The 11133-nt window shown below is 36.7% G+C and overlaps 1 protein-coding gene across 1 annotated transcript in view; it reads right to left on the bottom strand.

The window, feature by feature from the left end:
• Dlg1 (discs large MAGUK scaffold protein 1) overlaps nucleotides 1–11133 on the bottom strand; it is a 234933-nt gene that overhangs the window by 52631 nt on the left and 171169 nt on the right. The gene's annotated exons all lie outside the window — the stretch shown is intronic.

Below are 11133 nucleotides of genomic sequence, written 5' to 3'. Positions count from 1 at the left end.
ATTTATTTATTTTTTTGTGTGTGGCCAGCTCAGCCCACCAGGGGGCGGGGCTGGCTGGCATGTGGTGCTGGGGGATTGAACCGTGGTCCCTGTGCTTTACCAAGCTTGTTCCAAGTAGGTGCGTTAGACCACTGAGCCATCTCGCCAGCCCTAATTACTTGTGTTTTATTAATGTTTGTTTAAAAGGTATCCATTGTAACTTACCCTTATTTGGCTATTGAGTGTACAAGGACGAGTTTTACAGATTGACAGAACCTACTGCATTTTAGGAATCTCAAAAAACGCACAACATATTACTTTTATTAGCTAAAAACAGGTTTTATTACAGAAACAAATTCTATTCCAAGTATAATAAATGTAATAACTACTAAATCACACAAGGTTTCCTTTAACTCATTTTTGGAATGCTTACAATAGAACATAATAAAAATATTTCACTTCAAAGTCTTGTTCTTTGAATCAAGGTTAACAGACATGAATTTCATACAAAAATTTAAAAAATTGCAACCTCTGGATAAATGGGCTAACTCCTAAATTATAGGACATTTCCTTTGGCCCAATTAGTTACATCATATTTTCCTTTTTCATGTTGTTTATTAACACACTATGCTATGTATTCTTTTGGGAGCTTAAGCTTTTCGAATCCCCCTGAGGCTTCACTGTTAAAAGTGGAGTCTCATATGTTTAATATGGCATGAGTTCAAATTTTCCATTACAACCTTCTTCCGCAGGAATCCAGTAAAACCATGTCCCTGAAACTTTATTATATGGACATATAACATCCTAGCTCTGCAGTCTCCTCTTTATTTTACATATTAATAATGGTTATGAGAAACGAACCTTAAACCTTGATATTTACAAGGACAATCGAATCCAAAAGTTAGAAAAATTTGAGTGACTTCACTTTCTTTGGCAATATTTCTACTTTTTGTTTATGACTTTTACTACTCTTTGAGATTAATGAGCTAGTAAAATTTATATTAAAAGGTATGGATTTGGTTAGAGTTTTAAAGAATAGCATTTGAAAGTTAGTTCAAGTAATGGTACAATACTCTAAAGAATTGGCAGATGAGAGTTCTCACATTTTATGAAAAATATTTTTGATCTGGAAAATTAGGGTTAAGATTAACAAATCAGAACAACAAAAAAAGTTAAGCCTGGAAAACAAACATTAGAGAAATTCTGAAAAACTGAAAAAAATTATGATAAAATTTGAGCAAAATTAGAAACACTTTAAAAACCCAAAAACCCCCACTAATAATAGACATAAATAATTTTATTACCTTCAGGTCGGTATTGTGCAACAATTGTTACAGCTTGGCCAGCATTTTTTAATGCAGCAGCTGCCTGCTCATGACTAGCAGCTCTGAGGTCAACACTATTTACCTGTAAATCAAATGAAATCTTAATTTGAGAGAAAATAATCATTTTGATTAAAAATCACAATGGCTTATTATTTGAGAAGGCACAGATTAGCTGTAATAATCTGACCACTGAACAGTACAAAAGTGTAAGTGATTTTAATACATTCACAATTACCACACTTAATTTCAAACTAATTCTAATATTTTATTTACTAAAAAGGGTGGGCAGGGAGATAGCTCAGTGGTGTTAGCACCCACCTAAGAAGCTCAAGGTCCTCAGTTCAATCCTCCATACTGGAGAAAAAAAAAAAAATCCATTTGCAGCTTCTATCCTCCCACCAAACACTGTAACTTTCCTTCTGACTAGATTTGGCTATTCTGCATATTTCAAATCAATGAGGCACTATAATACATGCCTTTTTTTTTTTTTTTTTTTTTTTTTTTTTGTGGCCAGCTCAGGCCACCCTAGGGGGCAGGGCTGGGCATGTGGTGCCAGGGATGGAACTGTGGTCCCTGGACTTCGCCTAAGCAGGCATTGAGCTATCTCTTCAGCCCCATTTTTTTTTTTTTAAATGTATTTAATACAGGGTCTACGGGGTCTCACTACACAGACTGAACTCATAGTGATCCTTCCATTTTCAGCCTCCCGAGCGCTGGGATTACAGGTGTGCACCACCATTCCTAGTCTCAATCACTGTTTCAGTGTACCCCGGGGGTGGAGCCGGCACTGTAAGCCTGGGATCAAATCCCAGTCCCTTCCACTTATGAAGTTTTTGATGAGAAAACAGCTGTTAATCATATTGAGGATCCTTCATGTACTTTTGCTGCTTTCAAGATTCTTTAGCTTTCGACAGTTTGATTACGATGTCTTTTTTTTCTTTTTGAGAGCACCAAATCCTAACCACTAGACCACCAGGAAGTTTTTTTTTTCTTTTTGAGATAGGGTCTCACTATACAGTTCAGACTGGCCTTGAGCTCTTGTCATAGCTCAGGCTGAGCTTGAATTCAAAACAATCTTTCTGCCTCAGCCTCCTAAATGTTAGGATTACAGGAGTGTGCCACCATGCCTCACTAATTATGATGTCTTTATGGCATGCATATCTTCAAGTTTATTCTACCTGGAGTTCACTGGATTTCTTTGGATGTATGTATAACAGTGATTTTCAAAAACTGTGCACGTTTCTGGTCATTATTATGCAATCTTGCTTGTATCCTTCCTGTTTTTTCAGGTATTCCTCTATTAAGCATATGTTGGTACACTAGGTGGTGCCCACAAGTCTTTGAGACATTATTCTTTTTTATTTTTATTTTTTGGTCTTTTTTTGAGACATTATTCTTCATTCTACTTCTGTTGTTCTTTGGCTTGGACAATCTCAATCTGTATTTAAATTTGCTCATTTTATTTTCTTCCCACTCAAATCTGCTATTGCGTTTGTGTAGAAAAATTTTCATGTTAGTTAATTTTTTCACTCCAGAATTTTTGTTTTGGTTCTTAACTCTTAATTTCCCTTCACTGCTACTTGGTAAGATACCATTCTAATACTTTCCTTTGATTTTTAAATATGGTTCCTTTAATTCTTTTGAAATATTTAAAATACTTGATTTAAAGTATTTGGTATGTCCAATGTCTGAAACTTCCTAGGACAATTTCTACTCATTGCTTTTTTCCTCTGAGCATGAGAATATCTTATTGTTTCCCTGCATTCTTCATAACTTTCTGGTTGAAAACTGGGCATGTCATTAATAATATGATTAACCCTGGATAACAGTTTCATCCCCCATTAGGGCTTATTACTGTTCCCATTATTGTTTGTTTAGCATTTTACTTGAATTCTACAAAGGCTGTATTCTTTGTCACAAGTAGCCTCTGAAGACAGGGCACGGTGGCGTGCGCCTGTAATCCCAGCTCTTAGGAGGCTGTAAACAGGTGGATCACTACGAGTCTGATCTAGTAGTGAGACCCTGAACGCCTTGTAGGACCTTCCCTAAAATACAAATACAAAAAGCAAAACAAAAAACCCTAAAAAACCAAAAAAACAAGTAGTCACTTAAGTTTCTGCCTGGTTGGTTTAGTGGAGATACTTTAAGTGTCTACAGCCAATGATGTTCCCATTCTTTTGGCAAAGGTTCTGTATGTAAATTTTAGGAATGCTTTTAACATTCCAAGAGTCACTGGCAATGCTACTACCTTACTCTTCATATTCTCCTTGCATAATATCTTAAATTCAGTGAGTTGACAGTTTGGGGCCTTTTAATACCCCCTCCCTGACAACTCTCCCAATCTGGTTGCTGAACCCAGGGCTTTTGCACTGAGCTACACTCCTAGTCATTTTGTTTTTTATTTTGAGGCAGGGTCTTGCTAAATTGCTACACTGCCCAGGCTGGGCCTAAACTTGAGAAACTCCTGTTTGTATCTCCAAAGAGTGCTAGGATTATAGGCGTGAAGTACGCTAGGCAAGTGCTCTACCAGTAAGCTATAAGACCCAAGACTTTAACATTTTATTTTGGGGCCAGGGAGATGGCTCAGTAGAATAAGCACTTCCCTGGCAAGCGCAAGGGCCTGAATTCAATCCCTGGTTCCGCAAAAAACCAAAACAACACAACACAAAAACAACAAAAAATTTTAAGACAGTGTCTCACTAAGCTGCTAGGGCTGAGAACTTACCCTTCTCTTACCCTGGTCCTCCTTCTGTGCAGCTGGGATTACAGGTGTGTGCCACCATGCTGGGATGGATTTTCAGTTTTAAAACTGAGTAAAGGCATTTCCAGACATGAGGGTTCAGTGCTAAAACCAAAAGGCTCAGAAATGATTGTGTTGGTCAGCCTATCATACTTTAGCAATGCGTTAGTGACCCACATAAAGTGGTCTCACATGGACAATTTAAAAGCATTTATTTTTGCTTTGAGTTTCTCACAGCAAATTCTAAGCTAACTAAAAATCTATTTTGACAGAAGGTGTGAAGTAAGGCACTATGCTAATTTTATCCCCCTAAGTAGATAGCTAATTTGTATTATATTGGCTTTTTTTTTTTTTTTTTTTAAAGAAACCCGTTCCTTAGCACTAATTTGCCTTTGTACCTTAATAGATTTTTTTCAAATTATAAATTTAAAAATTATAAAATGTGCAAAATTGAGCAGTTAAATTGGCAGGATTTTGACAACTATATATATTCAGAAAACCACAGTCCTAAGAAGATATGTAACCTTTCTATCAACCAACCCAGGGAGTTGCATTGGGTACTTTTACAGGTGGTACAAATGATTAGTGTTCATGATTACCATACAACTAGGAATCACAGTGTGTATTTATCTGATATTTGTTTTATTCAGTATGATATTTTTCAGTTATCTATACTGTCTTGTGCTTCAGTAGTTTGTTTCCTTTCCTTTCTGAGTAGGATTACACTTTTTGAATTTATCACAATTTATTTTTCTGTTAATGAAAACTCAGGTAACCTCCAGGTCTAGGTAGTTGTTGTTATTATTATTATCATTATCATCACTGTCATTTTGAGACATGGTCTCATTATGTAGTTCAGGCTGGTCCTGAGCTCACTTTGTAGCCCATGCTGGTTTTGAACTCATGATGATCTGCCCACCACAGCCTTCTGAATGCTGGGATTACAGGCATGTACCACCATGCCTGTCCTCATGTCCAGGCTATTATAAGACTGTTATGCACATTCTTGTCAAAGTGCTTTTATGAACATATGCTTTCTTTCCTTTTTGCGGAACCGGGGATTGAACTCAGGCCCTTATGCTTACCAGGCAAGCACTTATTCTACTGAGCTATCTCCCCCAGACCTCATCTTTCTTGAGTAAAACTTATGTGACAACACTAGATGTGTGCTTAACTTAAGATCTGGAAAAAGTTCCTGTATGGTATATCATATGTCCACCAACAACAATGGAGAGTTGTTCTACATCCTTACCAATAAATGTGAAATTTTTCTTTGTGCCATCCAAATGGGGCATTATGATTTTAAAAATACTAATTTTTATTTAGGAATAGGCAATCTTTTTTTAGGGGTTAAAGATTTTGACAAATGTGTATGGCTGGTAGCCTACAAATCAAGATACATTAAAATTATATCATTTCTATTCAAATTCCTTAAACCTTTTTACTCATTGTGGTTTTTGTAGCTCCCTGATTATGTAAAGCTCTTTTCCTCATAAATTAGTATTACAGGGGGCCTGCCCCTTAGCTCTTTAAGTGGCTGCTTCAACCAAGCAGTCAGGCTCAGGTTGCTGTGGTTCAATCTCCACAACTCAAGCCAGCTAAACCTGCCCTGAAGGCAATGGGAGAAAAAAAAATCGTTATAAATTAGTATTACTAGCCCAATTATATATATCTTCATTTGTGAAATAGCCATGATTTTGTGATTTTTCAAATTGAATTACTTATATACTGTTGATTTATAAAAGACCTGTTTTCTAGAAACAGTCTTTTTGTCAGGTATATGTACTAAAATGATGATGATGATTTTACCACTGAATGGCTTGCTTATTTTGATTTCTAAATGGTATCTTTTTGTATGGGTAGTGTTTTAGGCATCTTGTTCAAAGAACTGTTGCCTACACTGGGGTTGTAAAGATATTTTTCAATGTTTTATGAAAACATTTAATTAAGACTGATGTCTGGAATAAGACTGGCAAGCCATGACCTGAGTAGAGATATCCAGTTGTTCCAACACCATCTGTGAAGAATATTCCCTCTCACTGAACTGAACTGGCCCTTTGATTCTATTTAAGAAATCTGCCTGATGCAAGCTAAGGTTTTCTTACAAGTTTAAATTATGACCTACAACTCATTTTAACTTAATTTTTGTATATAGTGTAAGGTAAGGGCTGAGATTCTTCTCATTTTATCTATTTACTTCATTCACTATAAAAGAAGGTGCTCTGATCTCCAAATGTGATTGTAGAGTTGTCTACTTATTTCATTAGATCTGATAATTTGTTTCAGGTATTTTGAAAGGTTTACTAGGTACATGTGCATTTAAGATTACTACACCTTCTTGATGAAATGATACTTTTATCATCATTGAATCTATCTATAATATCACTATTTGTCTTGAATTGTTTTGTCTCATTTTAATATACTACCTTTCATAAGCTGTGCAGTGGACCTTCTACTCTTACAACACATTAATATTTAAAATGAATTTCTGATAAACAGTACATAGTTGGGTCTTGCTTTTGTGAATGAAGCCGATAATTTTCTGCAACTTAATTGGACTATTTACTGTATTGGGATAGCTGGATTTCAATTTTATATCTTCTAACTTCTTGGGCTGGTAGCTCACTAGTGCAGTGCTTGCCTAGTATCCACAGTTTGATTTTCTGAGGAAGCTTGCAGGGGTGGTGGTGGTGCTGCTGCAGCTGAGACTGAAGTAAATATTGTATAATACTATTCTGGAATAGTAATGTGTCAGGAATTAATCCCTGCAAAGAGGGAATAATCCATGTTAGGTTGCTAGAATTGGTAGCTATATCAATATAATTTGTACTTGAGCTGTGTTTTGTTGTAGTTTTAATTACAAAGACTTTTCAAAAATAGGACCAAGATGTTTTCCTCCTGAGGGGCTTGAGTGTATGTACACACTGTTGCGATGTGCAAAATCTCATTTTACATCTAAGCCACTGACTTTGAAAACTGCTTATAACACTGCTACCCACTGAGCTGCTGGTAAACATATTTTGTTCTTTTGATCTGCCTTAGTTTTTCTTTATTTTGGAAGATACCTTTCTTCTTTTCATCCCATCCATCTCTGCCTCCACTGGCTGGGAGAGGTTCATCTCTACCCTTCAAGCTCCACTTCTGTGCCTTAGCAAATGAAATTCCAAAGATCCTGTTGATTTTCACGTATCTTCCGTTGCAGGTCAGAAGACATACTCTTTGGTATAGATTTCTCACACTTCCACAATGATACATACTATATTATATATCACAGTTAGTGGCAGTATATCATAGTTAGTGGCAGCTGCTTTGTATGACTCAGGAATGATTCCTAATTCTCTTCTCTTGGTCCCCAAGATCTTGGCTTTACTGTCTCCGAATATTCAGTGAAGACCCATGGGAAAGAAGGTAGTAAGTGGATGCATACTTGTGGAGATTCTGAGAATTATTATCTGTTTCACTAGTCTACAAGAGGCCATTATATATTAGGCTGGTTCTTTCTTCCTTTGTTTCTCTCTCTTTTTTGATACAGGGTCCTGCTACACAGTTTGGACTCGTAGTGATCCTCCTGTCTCAGCATCCCTAGTGCTGGGATTAGAGGTATATGCTACCATGCCCAGTGCTGGGGCCAGCACAGCATGGTACTGGGATCAAACTCAGGACCTTGTGCTTGACAGGCAGGTGCTTATGCCACTGAGCTATCTCCTCAGCCCTAGGTACATTCTTGATGACTTCTCCCATCCCTGTGTACTCTGCCTGCCACATTACCAAGAGCCGTCATTGATGTCTTCTAGTTATTTTCTGGACAGTGGTTCACTGAATTCTAGTACATTGATAGATTTCAGTTTTTCAAAACTTCTGCAGATTGTTTTGACATATTAGAGTAAAAGGGATTGTTGCTTGAGACTTTTGTATTCCAACATTAGAAGTAGACTCTATTTCTGTCTTAAAAATCTGTTACAATAGCCAGGCATGGTGATGCCGGCCTGTAAGCTCAGTTCTCTGGAGACTGACTTATGAAAATTGCAGCTAGACTAAAGTCAACCTAGTCTACACAATGAGTGCAAGGCCAGCCTGAACTACTATACAGAGCCTTTCACAGTCCTCATCATAGTCTGGGAAGTTTATATGTGGAATCGCATGGAATAGGTATTGGAAATTCTAGTGAGTCAATTTCAATCTACCACTCCCAATGAAACCCACAACATAAATAAAGACAAAATTATATATCTAAAATGGTGGAGAGTAAAGGCAGTCCTAAGTCCAGCTAGGATGATGGATAGAAAGAAAAGGCCTCAACCCAGAGCTGATCCCAGGTTTTATGAATTTATGAAGGGAGTGTCTTAAGGATGTGTGATTGTGAGAATGGTGGGAAGCATGTGAGTGCTAAGAGCTGGGATAGATGGGTGGTCTGAAACCACCTTTATAATATGTAGAGAAAAGGATATGCAGGAGTAATCTGCATTAACACAATTCAAAGCAGTATCTAATGTTTTGTGTTCTGATATGCAATTTTTTTATCTCCTGGAAAGACATAGCCTTTTATCTCCAGGCTTGATCCCAACTGACAGCAGGGAGTAGAGCACACTCGTTTTCTGGGAGCTATGGGGATGGGCTAACACTGGCCTGTTGCCTTGCCTCCACCAAAGGCACACCTCTGTTACATTGTCTAAAGCCAATTAAAGGGATAAAGAAAAGTCCTAGCCAGTTCTATACATATTAATACATGGAAATAGGGCCAGGTTTAGCCAAAATGGAGATAACTGCTCTTCTTTTGAGGAGACTCATCCAGGTGGTCCTCTAAAACCTACTTAAAAAGACTGTCTCAAAAACAACGAAAAATCTGTTACAATAATCATGTCTTAGGGAGTACTAAGCTTTTTTAATTGTTTAGTCTTAAATAATTTCATTTTCTAAGCCTTGTGTGGGGCATATGTGAAGACACAGCACTAAGAGTTATTTTTATTCAAACCCAGTTGGTTATACTACAGTTCTAAGATAAATAAAAATAATTTCCCACTTCTTTAATGTGATGAGCCATTCTTTCTGATTGTTTAAAGTCCACCTTTGAACTATACAGGCTCCTCAAAAGAAATATTCTGATATACCCAAGTATATACAGGGAAAGTCACAGAGGAGGGAGAATAATCTGAGAACTGCATAAAAGTTGCATTTCACATTTCTGGAAAGTTTTTCTTACCATGTCCCAATCACATTTATCTTCAGTTTGAGCAATATTTCTGATTTATTTTGTAGCAGAAAAAGTCTACTGATTTATATCAGTGCATGATTAAAATAGCAATGCTACATAGCACTGCCAACCTGTTTTCTAGATCTCAAAATTCTGCCAGAAAGTGTTTACCTCTACTTTTAATTAAAAGCATGGCAATAGGTAGTGGTTAAGGTAAGTTCTCACTGCACTGACTGTGGGCAAATGAATTCCTAAATTTTAGCTTTGTCATTGGAAAAATGTGCTAAGAATGATGCTCCTGAGAGCCCCCTACAAATACTGTAACATGCTTCCCTAAAACACCATTTTCCAATACAGGCAGCACTGGATTCTGAAGGTAAATGAAGTTCTACTAAAAAAAAGTTCAAAATGCAAAACTTGAAACATAAGAAAAGAATTCATTATAAAGTACTATAGACTATAGAAGATCATATATGAACTTTAAAAAAGAGAACTATTACACATATAAAATAAACACTATACTGTATGTTTAACAGAAAAACCTAAAAGCATACAAGAATGTATACATATTAAGACCCTACCAAAACCACCAAGGAAGACTGTAAAAACAATCAGAGACAATGTCTAGTACTATAAATAACAACAACAAAACACCCCTCCAACAAACTGATTCCTTTTAAGAAGGTCAAACATAAATGAAAATCTTTAATAAAATACATTTTTTTGCCCCAGCCTGCTGTGCAAAGACGGGGTGTGCTGAGGTGGCGATTGAGATTGGGCACGTGCCTGTAATCTTGGCACTTGGGAAGCTGAAAACAGGAGAATCACTACAAGTCCGATCTGTGTAGACAGACTTTGTAGACCCTGTGCTAAAATTAAAAAAAAGAAAAAAAAATGGTATCATTATGATTCTGGAAATTCAGGTATAACATAGTAAGATAACCAAGATATAGTCACAACCTTGGGATTAAAAAAATCTTCTTGTCATAAATAGGTTATAGGTAAGAGAATAAAAATACCAATTCAATTAACTTATCCTACCGAAATAATACGATCTCCTTTCCTGAGTTCTCCACTTAGATCAGCAGGTCCTCCAGCCAAGATAAAGGAAATAAATATGCCTTCTCCATCTTCACCTCCTACAATGTTGAAGCCAAGGCCTGTTGAGCCACGATGAAGAATAACTTTTCTAGGTTCTCTAAAAATTAAAATATTAAAAGTTTGAAATTTAAAATTTGACACTGTATTAGTGAGAACTTTATATTGGTAAGTTGTATTATCAAGCTATTAAGACAGCTAGATGAGGGCAAGGGAGATAGCTCAGCAGCACAAGGGCCTGCCTGGCAAGTGCAAGGTCCTGAGTTTGATTCCTGGTACTGGGGGGAAAAAAGCTAGATGAAATGTACAGTATTTTCAAAACTGAGGGGCAAAGAGATTCTTTCTAAGCTTAGAAATTGAAAGGATAAAAATCTGACTTAGTAATAATAAAAAAAAGCCCAAAACTTACATTAAAAAACAAACGTGAGGGCCAGGGAGATGGCTCAGTGGAATAAGCGCTTCCCTGGCAAGTGCAAGGGCCTGAGTTCAATCACCGGTTCCGCCAAAAAAAAAAGAAAAAAAGAAAAGAAAAAACAAGCAAACATGAAAACAAATCAAGGAGAAAAGAATGTGAAAACAAAATACAGCCTATCAAAAAATACATATTTATGGAAAGTTGACATATATGCTGTATTGCCTAGGAAGCAGTCACCGCCCCCACTTCTAAGATGTAAAACATAGCTATCCCTTTTTCTTGGAGGAAACAGGCCCTTTTCCAGTCTCAGAGGGATGAATCATGACTGACCAAAACTGGTCATTTTTTTTTTTTTCCAAAATTTTATTGATAAACAGCAATGAGA

This window comes from Octodon degus, unplaced genomic scaffold, assembly GCF_000260255.1.
Source record: "Octodon degus isolate 3935 unplaced genomic scaffold, OctDeg1.0 scaffold00203, whole genome shotgun sequence".
Lineage (NCBI taxonomy): Eukaryota > Metazoa > Chordata > Mammalia > Rodentia > Octodontidae > Octodon > Octodon degus.
Note: the sequence above shows the minus strand (reverse complement) of the source record. Positions and strands in the feature narration are given on the sequence as shown.